The sequence below is a fragment of the Rhinopithecus roxellana genome, chromosome 11, assembly GCF_007565055.1.
Source record: "Rhinopithecus roxellana isolate Shanxi Qingling chromosome 11, ASM756505v1, whole genome shotgun sequence".
Classification (NCBI taxonomy): Eukaryota; Metazoa; Chordata; class Mammalia; order Primates; family Cercopithecidae; genus Rhinopithecus; species Rhinopithecus roxellana.
The window spans coordinates 130,298,358-130,315,404 of NC_044559.1; the positions used below are offsets into that span (position 1 = coordinate 130,298,358).

At 48.6% G+C, this 17,047-nt stretch overlaps 1 pseudogene; it reads left to right on the forward strand.

The window, feature by feature from the left end:
* The first annotated feature begins 7,478 nt into the window (after window positions 1–7,478).
* LOC104671887 lies at window positions 7,479–7,970 on the forward strand (annotated as a pseudogene).
* The last annotated feature ends 9,077 nt before the right edge of the window (window positions 7,971–17,047 follow it).

Sequence of the window (17,047 nt, forward strand, 5' to 3'; positions counted from 1 at the left end):
CAATGCAATGATGTAGAGTAGGATTGGCCCTGAGGAGGAAGAGGAGAAGGAGGAGGAGAAGGAGGAGGAGAAGGAGAAGAAGGAGGAGAAGGAGGAGAAGGAGGAGGAGAAGGAGAAGGAGGAGGAGTAAGGAGAGACAGGCAGGGAAGGAGGAGAAGAAGGATAATGAAGAGGATCCCCTCCGGACTCTTTCTTCTTTCCTCCTGGAAAAGGACTTCCTCGTCTGTATCCCTCTTCCTCCTCCCCCCCGGAAACCGATACACTCAAGCGGAAGAAGAAGAAAAAAGGAGAAAAGCAAAGCTGCTGGGTGGAAAGGCAGAAGCATATTAAACCTATCTGCCACTTGCTTCCATGTTACTGATTAAAAAAAAAAAAAAAAAAAAAAAAAAAAAAAAAAAAAAACTGAATACAGGCTCCAACCCAAAACGGAGGCAGACCCTGCCTTAAATAATTATGGTGTAACTACAGAAACCTGAAAGAAACAAAATCCAACCATAGAGAAGACAAATGGTGTCACTGAATCATAACAACAGGTGAGCGAGTTTTGTTTTGTTTTGTTTGTTTGAGACGGAGTCTCGTTTTGTCACCCAGGCTGGAGTGCAGTGGCACAATCTCAGCTCACTGCAAACTCCTCCTCTCAGGTTCCAGCGATTCTCCTGCCTCAGCCTCCTGAGCAGCTGGGATGATAGGCATGTGCCACCACATCCAGCTAATTTTTGTACTTTTAGTAGAGACGGGGTTTCACCATGTTGACCAGGCTGGTCTCTAACTCCTGATCTCAAGTGATCTGCCCACCTCAGCCTCCCAAAGTGCTGGGATTACAGATATGAGCCACTGTGCCTGGCCCATGTGAGTTACTTTTAACCCTGCCTCTATGCACCTACAAAGAGGTGGCCCAGGGGATACCTACGCTGGGTCCAAGAGGGCACTGGGAGGAGAAGGAGACTTGCAGAAGAGAAGAGGAGATCCCTGGGAAACTAGAGGGAGTAAGGAGAATGCAGGAACCAGGAGAGGCAGTGAGCATGAATGTGAGCCTTTTGGTTGTCCCGTTGCTGGAAGTTTCCTCCAGCCTTAGGTCTCAACAAGGAAGAGACATCTCAGAGTTCTCGGCTGACTCTCTGTGTCTCTCCATCTCTGCCATTTTTCTTTCACACACTTTACAAACATCTCCTCTCCTCCAAAACCCTTCCGGGGCAATTAGGCAATTCCTAGGGTCTGGGAATTCTACACGCTCCATCCACATCAGCGGTTCTTAAGCCTTTTGTAGGTTGAGGGAAGGATGCAGAAACCACAACCTTTTTTGACAATTAATGAAAGCTGTGGCCCCTCTTCAAAGAAACGAGTCCACATGCTCAATGTGGGAAACTTAATTTCATGTAGTTCATGGGCCTGCAAATTTTAAATCCTTGACCTTGAAGGAAATCCAAGATTTTAAAGATAAAAAAGCAAGGCCTTTGGACATGCCCTGAGGGGCTCTGGGTTTTCCTTTCTAAATTATTCTGACCAATGGGACATTCCAGCTACTCTGTGTGATCAACTGTAATAAATAACATTTCTGTCAACCCACCACAGCCCAGTGCACACTTGTGCAACCTCACTGGAACTCTATGAAGGAGGCACTACCATTAGCCCCACTTTATGGATGGGGAAACTGAGGCACAGAGAGGCAAAGTGACTTGCCCAAAACCACACAACCAAGAAGTAGCAGAGCGGGGATTTGTTATAGGTATTAGGCTCCAGGGTCTGTTATTCTTGCGCCTTTCACTGTTTGCTACACTGTATAGTGACCTTTACTTCTCTGTACACTGAAGTCACAGATAGCTGCCTTTCTCCCCAAATGCAGGTGTCAGACCCCACCCAGTGGTGTGCTGGAATCAGCTCCTACTGGCTCCCAACAGCTATCTGTGCACATTTTTCCCAACTCCTCACTCAGTGATGTTTATGTTAGTAGCTTGAAATCAGCCATGGTAGGAGTATTTACACCACAGCAATGGGCAAGTGCTATAAATGAAAGTTTTCCCAACACCACAGAGCTGTTTGTTCACCATTTACCAGCTCACCACTGGCCCTACCTGTTCTAGTCCAAATGACTGCAACCTGCAGATCCAGCTGTCCAGGCCCCGAATCATGGCCCCTCCCTGCCAGTGAGGAGGACTTGGACATGGTCTGCTGTCCCCAGGATTAGCTTGTTGTATATTTAGGATGAGTGTAATCTTTCTCTCTGACGCCACTGTATGTGGGCCACTTCCAACTGCCCCCAGTACCTCTCCACTGCTGGAAACCAAGCCTGCTCATGTGGGGTCCTGGACCCCTTCTCCCACATAGATCCAGATCCTTTACACCAGAGGAAACTGAGCACTGTGGGATGATTCTGGCAGCCCATCTGATGCAGACAGCCCTTGACTGCCTGGAAGCCCCTGAAGTCTGCCATATCTTACCCCTGACATTGTACCCTTGGCTATAGGCACCTGCCAGCCAGATCTGGTTTAACCCAGCCACTTTGGGGTTAGCAAACAGCCAGCCCCTCACCCTAACCCCACTGGACACCAGCCCTGCTCCCTCTCCTCCACCTTCTGGGGGCACCCAGCAAAACCCAGCTCTAACTCAGTTGTGACAAGGCACATCCTCTGACCCTTGTCCATAGGGAAACCTCCATCTGACAGCAAGGATTCCGGTGGACCAGGTCTAGTGTGAAACATGCCCTGATCCACTCTTACCAGACAGAGTATCAGGAAAGAAATTGGAATTATGATTATCGATACCATTTAGTGAGCACTTTATTTGTGCCAAATACTGTATGTAGTGCTTTCTCTACATTATCTTTTTATATCCTCACAAGACCTCTAGGAGATAAGTAGCTACAGTAACCTCATGTTACAAAAGAGAAAACTGAGTCTCAGAGAGGTTAAGCAATATGCCTGAAGTCCCACAGCTAAAAAGTGGTGGGGCTGAAATTCAAAGCTGGGTCTGTCTCATTCTAAAGCCCTTGCCAATAAAACCTGTGCACTTCCACTCACAGATTCTGCACTCAGAGCAAACAGAATGTTCACAACTGCTCCTTCCCCAGGCCCCAGGCAAGTGTGAGGAGGGTAGCACCCCTCAGTTACTCCGGGATTCTCTGGGGAAGCCCTCAAGGCCAGAGGGAAGACAACCCTGATCACCTGTGGCAAGAACAGTGCCCAGACAGAGTTGTGAGCCTCCAGCCATGGAAAGTGAGTGTTCACTGGCAAGCACATATTGAGCACCTGCTGTATACACAGCATTATCTTAGGCGTGGAGGCAATGGGAAGATGACCGGGACATGGTCTCTGCCCTCAAATAACTTACTGTCCAGTCTAGTGGGTCGTAGAGACAATTGTTGCCTTAAGGCGGGCTGTGATGAGGGATATAATCAGTGGAGGCCCAGGATGAACTCCAATAGGAACATGTGAAAGTTATCAGGGAGGAGACAGCACTTGATCTGGGCTTGGATGATGAGTAGGCATTTGATGGCTAGAAAACGGCAGATTTGGGGATCCAGGAGGAAGGACCAGCAGGATCAAACGGATGGAAGCAGGAAAGTTGGTGTCTTATTCTTCAATAAGCAATAGGGAGCCATTGGAGGTCTTTGAGCAGAGGAAGAACATTATGGGATGGAACAATGGGAGACTGGATATAAAGAAACAAATGTGGAAGTCTTGTAGTTAAGAGGGAGAAAGTGAGAGCTGGAAGCAAGGGAGAAGCTGCAGGACAGGCACAGCAAGGACCGTTCCAGGGGGCAGTGAGAAGGTAGAATGAATGGACTGTACCTGGTGAATGGCTGAACTGGAATGGACAGCAGGAGGGTGAAGAAGATCCTGAGGTCTTTAGACTCAGGTATTGGGCTAAGCAATGGTAAAACAAATACAGGGACTTAAATCAGAAAGAAGTTTCTCTCTCAGGTAATGGTCTCCGTGGCTACTTTGCTTCATGATGCCATTCAGGGGCCCAGGTTCTTTCCATCTTGGAGCTCCTTTGTCCCCTAGGATATTGTGCTCATTCTTGTGATCAAATCTGGGTATACTCCAGTCACAGAAGGGTAGAGGGAGGAAGAAGTGCACAGTGTCCTTTCAAACAGGTGAGAAAGAAGTTGCTTATAGTCACATGGCTACACCCAGCTTCAAGAGAGGCTGTAAAATATAGTTCTGGCTTCATCTCCAGTCTCTCATTGTTCCATGTACCAGGGGAAATGAGGGAAAGGATGAAGTAGAACCCATGCCTGGGTACTTGGAAGAAATTCTAGAGGGAGAGCAGGCTTTGGCAGGGAGGTAGAGTTTTATATGGCTTGAGTTTCTGATGCCTGCATCGGGTCAGGGCTGGAGCTGTAAATTTGTGAATTGTATACAGAGAAGAGAAAGCTGAAACCAGGGTGAGTGATGTGTACCCAAGGAAAAAAAAAAAAAAAAAAAACAGAAGAAAGCTAGAGTAAGGGTGGAGGCTGAAACTCATGAGGAAGGCTTATGAAGAGCAGTCATTCTGCCAGTTGTATTTTCCAATCGTTGGTGCCACCAATATATCCCATATACTCTTCTCACACTATGGAGCTGACACTCCTTCCTCGACAGATGGGGTCTATGTTCCCTCCCCATGAATCTGGGCAGGTGGGCAGGCCTGTGGTTGGAGTGGAAGTGATGCTATGGGACTTGCAAGGCTAAATTGTAACCAGTGAAACAGCTTCCTCTGGACATGCGCACCCTGGGACCCAGGCATCATGCTGTGAGGAAGCCATGCAGCCACAGGACAGGCCACATGGGAGTGTTCTGGCCAACAGCCCCAGCTGAAGCCCCAGCCAACAGCAGTGTCAACTGCCAGCCACGTGAGTGAACGAGGCTCAGACAACTCCTGGCCCAGCCTTTGGGCTGTCCCAGCTGACCAAAATGGAGTGGAGCAAGATGAGCCCTCCCCACTAAGCCTCACCCAAATTGCCAATTTGTGAATAAAATAAAATTTGGACTTGTTTTTAAGCCCCTTGATTTGAGACTCTTTTTCTTGTAGCAGTAGATAATTGAGACAGGCCAGAATCCCTTTTCCCATCCCAAGAGAATGCTCCCAGCCATACAGAAGAGGGGTGACCTGGGTGACCATCCTGTGTGTCTCCTGATTGGCCTTTCTCCAGCCATAGCAAGTCCCTCTATCCATGTTTCTGGTTCTCAGCTCACTGCCTTGCTGATCTCTGGGTCCCTAAGATGGCCACCTCTTTGTCCCTCCCCTAGGCTCTGCCTTTGGCTTGGCTCCATAGGGAACCCCCTCAAAAGGACATTCCCAGCTCCCCATCCCTCATCTATCTCCATCTCGAGAGGGGTGGTCTGGCAGAGAACTGGGAGGATAGCATGGGGTCTTAGCACCAAAGACAGAAAGATGTCCGAGTTCCCTTTGAGTATCTGTGTGAGGAAAAACATCAGACTTGGAGAGGCAGAGGGATGAAGGTCAGCGAGGAAGATTCTGAGACCAACGGGCAGGCCCAGGGGGCTGGGGACAGGGAGGTGGCTAGAGGTATCATGTCCTGTGGGGACAAGAGACCTCAGAGGAAAACTGGCTCAAGAGGGAATGTGGCCCCAGTGTGGGGACTCAGGGTTCCTCAAACTCAGCATGCCCCCAACCAGGTGGGGGCTTTGGGGAGGTGTGCAGGGCTCCATTGCCAGTGCATCATTTGGGTGCTGGGCTGCAGGGCTGTGTCCCTGCTAGGGGCCTGGCTGGGTAGCTACCTAGCTAGGGGCCAGGAGTGAGGATGTGGCAAGGGAGGTGTGTCCATGTGGCACTTGTCGTGATGTAAGAGTGCTACTTGACCTATCTCTGAATGTGGCACGGGGCTATCTGTGGGGGCCTGGCTGTGATGGGAGACAAACTTACTTTTGGACAAGCCCAAGTGACACTATGTGTGTATATGAGTGTGTGCTTCTGCCTGTGTGAGTCCATATGGGAAAGTGTGTATGAGTGTGTGTGTCTGTGTTTGTGAATTTGTATGCGATCATATATGTGAGTTTGTGGGTTTATGTGTGTTGTGTGAGTCTGTGTGCGCATGTGTGAGATTATCAGTGTGTGTATGTGCATGTGTGTGTGTCTGTCTGCACCATCGCCAGGAGGGAGGGAGAAAGAGGGGCTAGAATCCAGGGCCCTCAATGTTCTCAGACAGGATCACCCACCACACAGAGCAGACCGTGTCGCCTGCCCCACATCTCCCAGGACCTGAGCTGAGGTCTGCCTTGGGAGCAAGCCCCACAGGCCTTGCAGTCCCCACAGGAACCAGACTGGTCCTAAACTTCCATCATAGCTCCAGAGCACCTCCTCCTGGAGGCTTTGAGGTCTCCTAATCACCTTTGAAGAACGGACTGATGGCTGTACACCCTGAGAGTTCAGCACAAGGACTAGTGCCTGCCAGGGCAAGGGTCTGGCCATTGATCAAATAGCTGGCATGCTGATTGACCAACAGATCAATTAAACAGCCAACAGATTGCCAGACCAATGACTGATGGACACAGACTGGCAGCCCCCCTGATTGAGGACAGGGTTTGTACCTGGTGTCTCTTTATCCCCACTAACTTAGCACAGGGCTGGCTCATTCATGTTCAGTGAATGGCTGATCAATGAAAAGATAGCAAATGAAATGGCGGAGTGAGAAGTATCTGAGCACCTGGCCAAGGGCCCAGGGATGTGAGTCGTTAGTTGATTTAACTACCGAAGAGCTGATTGAGTGACTAAGTAACCAGGAGACTGAGCGGCTGAGTCACAAAATGACTCTGAGATTGCCTGGGTGAGGGTATGACTGGGCGGCCCATAGAGCTCAGGAAATGCTGGGGTCTGAGGGACAGAGATTGCAGTCACCAATACATGCTCAGGTGGGATGACCTCTGCCCTGGGAGACCCTGGAGGTCTGAAAACTCCAGAAAAGAAAGCAGAAGTTAGGGAAAGCTCAGGCAAGAGGAGCTGGAACCTTAGAGGAAGAGGATTGGACCTATGGCAGACATCAGGAGGAATGGGGGCTGAGGAGCACCCTAGAATAGAGCTTGCTGCTCAGAGAGTTCTGGTTTTACCCCAGCCCTAAATGGATGGGTGCTCTGTCAAGAGGCTGCAAGGTGTGCGCTGGGATGGGGAAGAATCCATTCGAGAAAAATCATGAGGACTCATGTGTAAAAGCCCAACCTTCTCCCAGGTTACATGATGACGACCATGGGCCCTTGGGACTTCTAATGCAGTGTCATGACATCAAGAGCAAGTCAAGAGCTGCAGTCACAGCTGAACCTTCAACCAGAGAATCCAGAACAGTGTGTTAGGAAGCCTAGGGAAAGAAAGGCAGATATCAGTAAAGAAGGATGCAGGCTGAACAGTGCTGGTCCTGAATTGCCCTAGAAGACAGAGATCATGCATCCCTAGAACATGAGGTCAGAGGAGGAAGTAAACTGGACCAGCGGCACCAGCTCTCAGAGAAAGAAGAGGCTCCATAGGCAGCTCTTACCAAGAGGATGTCGATTCCATTCTCCAACATCTACTACTGAATTCTGCAAGGATTTGGGAGTCTTCTTGAAGGGCTGACACACAAGATTCTGAGAGAGCAACTGGATAATATACAGCTTTTGCAGCAGCATATTTTGAGAGCTTTCCAGAGAAAAGAGAGAAAACTACTTTTGATCCAGCAGAATGGGGGACTCAGGTAGAAGACCGCTTCTAGAACAGCCACGCATTCAAGGAGCAAGAACCACCTGAGAAATGTGATCCTAAACAAGAAAACTCCCCGATATCTGGGAATGAGGAAGAGACACCAGTCACCATCTTAGACTCTTCTGAGGAAGATAAGGAAAAAGAAGGGGTTGCTGCTGTCAAAATCCAAGCTGCCTTCTGGGGACACATAGCCAGAGAGGAGGTAAGGAGAATGGAAACAGATAGTCTCCAACTTGAGGAAATAGAGGACAACAGGTGAGGACACTGGTTTCACCTCCAGGAAACATGAAAAATAATCCAAATCCATCAGCCTTGTTGTTATTTTCATTTTTTCCTTAGTAAGGAAGATTTGATGTTGTGAAATAACATTTGTTGCTGTTGTGAAAATCTGTCATGAGCATTTGTTTAATTAAACATACCATTGAAACATGAAAAAAAAAAAAGTATGACTCCCTCATACTTCAAGGGAGTATTTGACTACCATCATTTTGGCTCATGGCTGAACTGAATTACGTGTTTGTTTATTAGAATTGGGTTCTGTAGGCTGGGTGCAGTGGCTCATGCCTGTAACCTCAGCACTTTAGGAGGCCAAGGCAAGTGGATCACTTGAGGTCAAGAGTTCGAGACTAGCCTGGTCGACACGGTAAAACCCTGTCTCTACCAAAAAAAAAAAAAAAAAATTTGTTGAGCATGGTGGCTGATGCCTGTAGTCTCAGCTACTTGGTACTTGGGAGGCTTAGATGAGAGAATCACTTGAACCCAGGAAGCGGAAGTTGCAGTAAGCAGAGATTGTGCCACTGCACTCCAGCCTGGGCCACCAAGGGAGACCCTGTCTAAAAAAAAGAAAGAAGAGGAAGAAGAAAGAAGAAGAAGGAGAAGGAGAAGGAGAAGGAGAAAAAGAAGAAGAAGAAGAAGAATTAGGTTCTGTGGCAAGTGACAGAAAATGAAAATAACTCTCTGTATCCATTTGTCCCCCCACTGCACACACACACATACACACAATTGAAATTTGGAGGCAGACAGCCCAGGATTGGCATGGCAAATTCATAAAGTTATCAGAGACTCAAAGTTCTTCTATTTTGTTGCTCCACTATCCTCTTCACATGGTCCATACTGGTTGCATGAGTGCCAGCTATCACATCTGCCTCTCAGCCAACAGGAATAAAAAGAGAAGAGTGTACCCCTTCCCTTTAAGAGCACATCCCAGGCCATTCACAGTGGCTCAAGCCTGTAATTCCAAAACTTTGGAAGGCTGAGGTGGGGGATTCAAAGCCAGCAGTTTGACACCAGCCAGGGAAACACAGTGAGATCGCATCTCCACAAAAATTACCAAAAAAAAATTAGCCAGGCATGGTGGCATGTGCCTGTAGTCCCAGCTACTGGGAAGGTTGAGTGGGAGAATTGCTTCATCCTGGGAGGTTGAGGCTGCAGTGACCTGTGATGGCACCACCGCACTTCAACCTAGGCAACAGAGCAAGACCCTGTCTCATAAGAAAACAAAATAAAAACAAACAAGCAAACAAAAATCACGCATGCACATCCCAGAAGTTGCCACAACTGTTCCTCTTACATCTTATTGGCCAGAATTCGGTCACATGACCCATCTAGCTACGAGAGAGGCTGGATAATGCAGTCTTTATTTTGTTAAAATCAATTACAAATCAGGGTTTCATTACAGGAAAAAGAAAGAATGGAGATTGGAGGGCCTGGATTTCTTTCCAGGTTGGAGTGATCGTGCGGGATTTTCATAAAGAAACTATAATTTCAGCTGCACTGAATAATTCCAGGGAATGCCATCATGCAATTCGAGGTCTGTATGGTCACTGCCATAAGGGGCTCATGATGGGTTCTTGTTAGTGGGTGCAGGCACTTGGGGGCCAAGTGTCAAGTTCAGAGGTAAAATTGCATGAAGCTTTGAAACAGTATTACCTCTTCTGCAGAATTTTCAGGGGCCACATTTTTCCCCTTTATCCCTTGGTATCTTAGGGACATTCTGAGCTGAGATGCAGAGAAGCCACCTTTGCTCTTTGAAATGATTGCTTTCTATTTCCAAAGGCCGAGTCTTGAGGAAGCAGTTTCACATCCTCTTTGATTTTGCTCACTGCAAAATCTTACTAAAGTTTCCACTCGAGACCTGGCCTCAGTGCCCCTCATTATTGCTGATCCTAAATCCTTCCCAGACAGGGCCCATTCAGGGTTACCAGCTTTAATTCTGGAGCCAGAAGCAGAAATCCTGAAAATGTGCCCTCCTCACCCTGAGTCATTAGAGCCTGCTTCAGTGGCTTATAGGTACCATGCCCAGCTCCAGGGCCCCATTGCCTGGGTTCAAGCTCCAGCTCTGTAGCTGGCTGGCTCTGTGACCTTGGGCATGTTGCTCCCTGAGCCTCAGTTTCGTCATCTGTAACATAGGATGAGAATAATAGTCCCAACCCCCCAGGGTTACATAACTGGGGAGAACAGGACCTGGCAGGTGGTAAGCGCTCTAAACCTCTTAGGTATTCTGGAAATGGAGACAGTCATTTCAGGCCTGTGTTAAATCTGCCTCCCCAGTCTTCCAAGGGGTAAGTGGCCCCGCCTTTTCCATCTCTGTTTTCTTCCCCCTCCCTTATGTACTGAACAGAGAGTCTCTACTGCCAGGTCAGTCTGGGCACAGGGTTGGCATCGAGTGAGCAGCTCTGGTTCACACACTTCTAACCCATGTTACCAGGCACTCTCTTCCCTCCACTTCAGCCACTTCCCACCCAGAGGTGCTGAGCAGGCCATGCTGTGAGTGTGTGGTGTGCACCCCCTCCCACCCCGCTTGGAAGAAGCACGGGACGAGGATCCTCTGCCCACCTTGTATTCGGACAGCCTCTCTCCTACAGCAAAGGATCACAGGGCAAAAATGAAATTTGCGTCCACACTTCCCTCTGGTTCCTCGAGTGTCACTTTTCTGCATATTTATGGTAATCATTCCTACAACAAAAACAGTGACTTCACTGTCTAAATAATAAGGTAATTTGTTACAGCTAATTACTCAAGGACTTCCTTAATCTCACTCAATTAAAAGATCCAAGAGGATTTCTGCCCCCTCTTATTCCAGTGTTCCTGAAGATCCCCCTAATGTATTCTGGATCACAGATTAGTGGGGAGCCAAGAAAGGTCCGTGCTGGGCAGAACTGCTAAAATCCATCCCAGCAACATGAAGCAGTGATTTATTGTGACATGGAATGTGGGACATTTCCCCAGCTTTTGTGATTGTGGTAATGAAGCTGTAAACCAAATAGCATGAAATGAGGCAAGGCCTTACAATTTAATCAGCTCGTAAACAGATCTACTGCATCAAGCAAATGACATTATTATCCATCCGAAGTAAATCATGCTAATCTCGGGAGATAAAATCAACATCGTTAATGGTCACATGTCATATTCATCAACACTAAACCATCCCCTTTGACAGATTAATCCTAACTACAGCTCCCAGGATGTATGGTAATAGGGCTTGTAGCATGCATTTCACTCCGCGCCAAGCTAACCAGCACTCTTAGGCTGCTATTACAAATAATTTTTTTATTGATTTACATATTTTAAAACGCATTTAAGGTGAGGCACCATTAAAAACCCTGTCACCAGCCCATATTTCTTTCCTACATTCCCAGACTTTATTAATAGGAACGGGAAGACAAACACAGTAAGCCTTATAAATACTTTGTTTAGGGCACTGTTAGGGGTAATTAAGATCGGAACTGGGGTTCGGGGGCTGTGGAGAGGCACAGGTGAGGAACAGACGGGGTGGTAGGAAATGGGGACCCTCTTGTGGTTCAGGAATAAAGGAAGTTGCAGCTTCTTTTGCTTCCTGTTTTCCCTAGAGGTGCCAGGAAGAAAGGAAATAAACTGCCCCCAAAATTTGCTTGTGGGGCCTTCCCTCTTTCCCTTTCTGTCACATCCTACGTCCACCCCATCAACTCAGCCTTATGGTGTGTGCATCTGTGCTTGTGTTCTGGTCCCTGTATCCTGCCTGCTGACTTCAAATGCCAAATGTATTTATTTATCATGAGGCTGACCTAGGATGAATGCTCCCAGAAAAGTGTCCACTATTCAAAATGTCACTTCCCCTTAACAGGCTGTGCATTATATTGACAGGCATACTTTCAGAGGCCTCTGAACGACGAGGATGGATGGAGGGCTGCCGCAGCAGAGGGCACTGCTGCCTGGGCTGAGGGAGGGAGGGAGGAGGGAGTGGGTCATGGATAAGTGTGGAGTGGGTGGGTGCCCAGATTATCTACACTCTCCCCCAGGAAGCATAAGCCATGGGAGGTGAGACAGTGACCAGAGATGCAATCAGGAGACCACCAGGGCTATAGTGCTTGGTGGGGAGCAGATAGTGGCCCACCTTCGCCCAGCCACCCTTCTGATGGGCACATTCAAGGAGCTTCCTGCTCATCTGTGAAGCCAGTTGGGGATGGGGAGTGGAAAAGAAGGGGTTTTCCTTTTTCTGAGTGACAGCAAGGAGGATGGGGTCTGATATGGTTTGGATCTGTGTCCTCACCCTAATCTCATGTTGAAATGTAATCCCCAGTGCTGGAGGTGGGGCCTGGTGGGAGGTGATAGGATCATGAGGGCGGTTTCTCGTGGCTTAACACAATCCCTCCCCACCCGCCGCCCAGTGCTGTCCTCACGATAGTGAATTCTCATGAGATCTCACTATCTCATGAGACAGTTGTTTAAAAGTGTGTGGAACCTCCCTACTCTCTCTCTTCCTCCTGCTCTGGCGGTGTAAGATGTACCTGCTTACCCTTCACCTTCCACCGTGATTATAAGTTTCCTGAAGCCTCCCCAGAAACAGAAGCTGCTATGCTTCCTGTGCAGCCTGCAAAACTGTGAGCCAGTGAAACCTCTTTTCTTTATAAATTACCCGCTCTCAGGCATTTCTTTATAGCGATGCAAGAATGGACTAATACAGTGTCCCAGGACCACCTTGTGTGGCCGTGCAGACCTCGCATTGCACGATGGCATTCCCTGGAATTATTCCATGCAGCAACCCTAGGGTTACAGTTTCTTTACAAAAATCCCACATGCCCACTTCAACCTGGAAAGAAATGAGGGAAGCAGATGGATTCCCCCAAAGGACCTATTGAACTCAATAGAGGCACCTCTCTTGGTGCACTAAAAAGACCTCACCTCGGCTTACATGGACTGAGGTAGAACCCAGATGCTTCCCGACACCCGATGCATGTGTCACATAGCCCACCAACTGCCAGGATTTATTTCAGAACAGGACCCTGAAAAAGTCCCCAGCCCAGGTCTGTTCTGTAAAATTGCAGCTATCGATTAGACCAACAAATGAAATAAAGCAGAGAGTAAATTAACTACAGCGTTTAGGTGGTGACAAGTTCAAGTGGTTGGAACCCACTGAGCTCTATAAGAAACTCTAGAGATTCTGTGTCCTGGGCTTTCCATGATCCTTCCTAAGAGCCCTAGAGGTTACCTTGTCACTGGGCACCTGAAAGGCCCAGGAAAGGCCCTTCTCTGGAGCTGTGTAGTCTGAGTTAGCATGGTTGAGGGCAGTGGTTCCCAAACTTTAGCCTGAGTCACAATGTCCTGAGGGGGCTTGTGAAGACACAGATTGCTGGACCCACCCCCAGAATCTCTTATTCAGTAGGTCTGGGGTGATTCTAAAGGGTTTGCATTTCTAGCAAGCACCCAGGTGATGCTGATGTTGCTGGTCCCAGAACCACACTTTGAGAACACCTGATACGGTTTGGCTCTGTGTCCCCACCCAAATCTCACTTCGAATTGTAATAATCCCCACATGTCAAGGGCAGGACCAGGTGAAGATAATTGAATCGTGGGGCGGTCCCCCATGCTGTTGTGATAGTGAGTGAGTTCTCACTGAAGAGTTGGTCGTTTCATAAGGGGCTTCCCCCTTCGCCCAAGGGAAGGCACTCATTCTCTCTCCTGCCACCCTGTGAAGAGATGTCTTCCGCCATGACTGTAAGTTTCCTGAGGCCTCCCCAGCCATGCAGAATTGTGAGTCAATTAAACCTCTTTTCTTTATAAATTACCCAGTCTCGGGTATTTCTCTTTTTTATTTTTATTTTTTTTATTTTTTGAGACGGTCTCCCTCTGTCACCCAGGCTGGAGTACAGTGGCATCATCTCAGCTCACTGCATCCTCCACCTCCCAGGTTCAAGCAATTCTCATGCCTCAGCCTCCCAACTAGCAGGTGTGTGCCACCACACCTGGCTACTTTTTGTATTTTTCATAGAGACAGGGTTTCGCCATGTTGGCCAGGCTGGCTCGAACTCCTGACCTCAAGTGATCTGCCTGCCTCAGCCTCCCAAAGTGCTAGGATTACAGGCATGAGTCACCATGCCCAGTCTCAGGTATTTCTTCATAGCAGCATGAGAATGGACTAATATGACACCTAAGCCAGGGAGGGGTAGGGGGGCAAGGAAGGAGGTGTAGGTGGGAAACATTGGGCTCCCAGGCACAGATTACAAGCCCAGAGTTGGGTCACGGCAGGAAGCGGAGGTCAGAACAGCAAGTGACATCAGCAGTGGGACTTCCACATCTCTGAGGCCTTTCTTCTTTTAAGTTTCTGGCACTTCTTAAGAGCAAGTGAGCAAATCAGGCCTGATAATCCAAGGTCCAGAACCCCAGAGTCAGGACTGAAAACAGCACATGTTCTGGAGGCTAGAGATGGCTATTTTAGCCCCGGCCTCACTTCTGATCTGCCTTGTGACATACAGTACCTCTGGTTCCCTCTCTGGGGTTCCCTCTCTCACTTCTCCCTTCCTCCTCTGTGAAGAGGGAGTGGAGCACTAGATTTCCTCCAGAATCCCTTGCATTTTGGATAGATATGAGGTTATGCCACTGTTTCCCAAAGCATACTCTGCGGATCCTTCACTCTTCTTGAAAAATGGGTTCCACAGGCTCAGTGGCTCATGTCTTTAATCCCAGCAATTTGGAAGGCTGAGGCGGGCAGATCACTTAAGGCCAGGAGTTCAAGACCAGCCTGGCCAAAATGGCAAAACCCAGTCTATACTAAAAATACAAAAATTAGCCAGGCGTGGTGGGATGGGCCTGTAATCTCAGCTACTACAGAGACTGAGGCATAAGAATCTCTTGAACCCGGGAGGTGGAGGTTGCAGTGAGCTGAGACTGTGCCACTGCACTCCAGCCTGGGGGACAGAGCAAGACTCTGTCTCAAAAAGAAAAAAAGAAAAGGAAAAAGAAAGATGGATTCCATGGTCAGATAATTTGGAAAACTTCAAAACATAAGCCCCCACTTGGACTTGTAACTTATATTTACATATGAAAGCCTCTGGGGGAGGCACAGTGGCTCATGCCTATAATCCCAGCACTTCAGGAGGCTGAGACGGGGATCACAAAGTCAGGAGATCGAGACCATCCTGGCTAACACGGTGAAACCCCATCTCTGCTAAAAATACAAAAAAATTAGCAAGGTGTTGTGGCATGTGCCTATAGTCCCAGCTACTCTGGAGGCTGAGGCAGGAGAATCACTTGAACCCGGGAGGCAGAGGTTGCGGTGAGCTGAAATTGCACCACTGCACTCCAGCCTGGGCAACAGAGTGAGACTCCATCTCAAAAAAAAAAAAAAGGTGGGGGGTCTGAAAAATCCTGGAGTTGGGAAACCTGTTTAACTTTACTTAATCCTTCTCAAACTCATTGGATCACAGCCTTTTTTCCACTTGCCAGGGACTGATCTGGTCACTGAGCAGCTAATAGAGAGATAGTGGGGCAATGGCTCGTGCCCTCAAGGAGCTCCCAGTTGGGGTCGCAGGAGAGATCCTAGGTACTGCCTTGGCCTGGCACAAACTCTAGCCAAGCTTGGGGACTTTTATCCCTCCTTTTCCAAGGGCTGGCATCAATTTGCCTGGTTTCACTAGTGGATTTGCTTTGTTAGGTTTCACCTGCCTATGAAGCACACAAACAGGCTCATTCATTCACTTAACAAAATATATTGTGCATGTATTTCATGCCAGATGCTGGTGTAGGTACTGGGAGACAGTAGACTGTCCTCTCTTCCAATGGAGAAAGACAAGCAGTGAATAAAGAAACCACATGGCATGTTGGATGGTGAGGAGTGCTGAAGGGAGAGTTGGGATAGGCAGGGCCAGGGAGTTTTGCAATTTTTAATGGGGCAGGGGTGTCAGGAGAGGCCTCTCTGACCTTCGGGTAAGAATTTGAAGGAGAGGAGAGTGAGCCAGGTGGAAAGTTGTTCTAGGACAAGGGGGTGGCAAGTGCGAAGACCCCAGGTGGGAGTCCGTCTGGCGTGCGTGATGCACAGCTAGAGGCTGATGTGGCTGGAGAAAATAAGAGGCTCAGTTGCAGAAAAGGGTCGGAAAGATAGGAAGCCATGAGAACAGTGGACGTGACCTGCATTTTTTTTTTTTTTTTTTGAGACGGAGTCTTGCTCTGTGGCCCAGGGTGGAGTGCCGTGGCGTGATCTTGGCTCACTGCAACCTCCATCTCCCAGGTTCAAGCGATTCTCCCACTTTATAGTTGGATCCACAGGTGTGCACCACCATGGCCTGCTAATTGTTGTATTTTTAGTAGACAGAGTGTCACCATTTTGGCCAGGCTGGCGTCAAACTCCTGGCCTCAAGTGATCCACCTCCTTCGGCCTCCCAAAGTGCTGGGATTACAGGCATGAGCCACCGTGCCTGCCCATGACTTGCCTTTTAATAGACCTTAAGTGACTTACATTTTAGAGTATGCCAAGTCGCTGTGGAGAGCCAAAGAAAGCAACATTCATTCCAAAGTCACAGGTCCCCCTGGTGGGGGTCAGTTGGCCTTTCTGCTGCTGGCCACACCTGTCCTAGAATGATGTGTGGAAAGAGGGCGAGGATAGAGGAAGGTAGGGAGCTGGAGATGGGCAGGAAGCTCTGAAAGCCAAACTTTCACACTTGCGTATTTCTACTTTGTGCCCTGCACTGTGCAAAGCCCATTCACTTAAGAATTCTGAATTAACCCTATGAGATCGGAAATTCCTCTCCTGGTTTTGCATTTGAGAACCCTGTGGGTCAGAGGAGTTAATGGACTTGCCTAAGTCACCCGGCTCACCAGTGGCAGAACCCAGGGCTTCCAGATTCTCTCATTCCATTGCCTCTCCCTCAGCCTCACATGGTCTGGTGTTGAGAACGGTGCGCAGAGTTCCCTTGGTCTGTAGGAAAGGGCATCCCAGGTGGGTGAGTGACCACAGCCTTTAATGGAGGCTCCAGATATCCTGCGGGTATCCAAGTCTGCAAGGTGAGTGTCTTCGGTTAGAAAGATACACTGAGATGAGGAAGTGCATGCAGGTTTATTGGGGAGTGCTCTCAGGAGATACATCTGTGAGGAAACTGAGAAGACAGGACTGGGTGGAGAG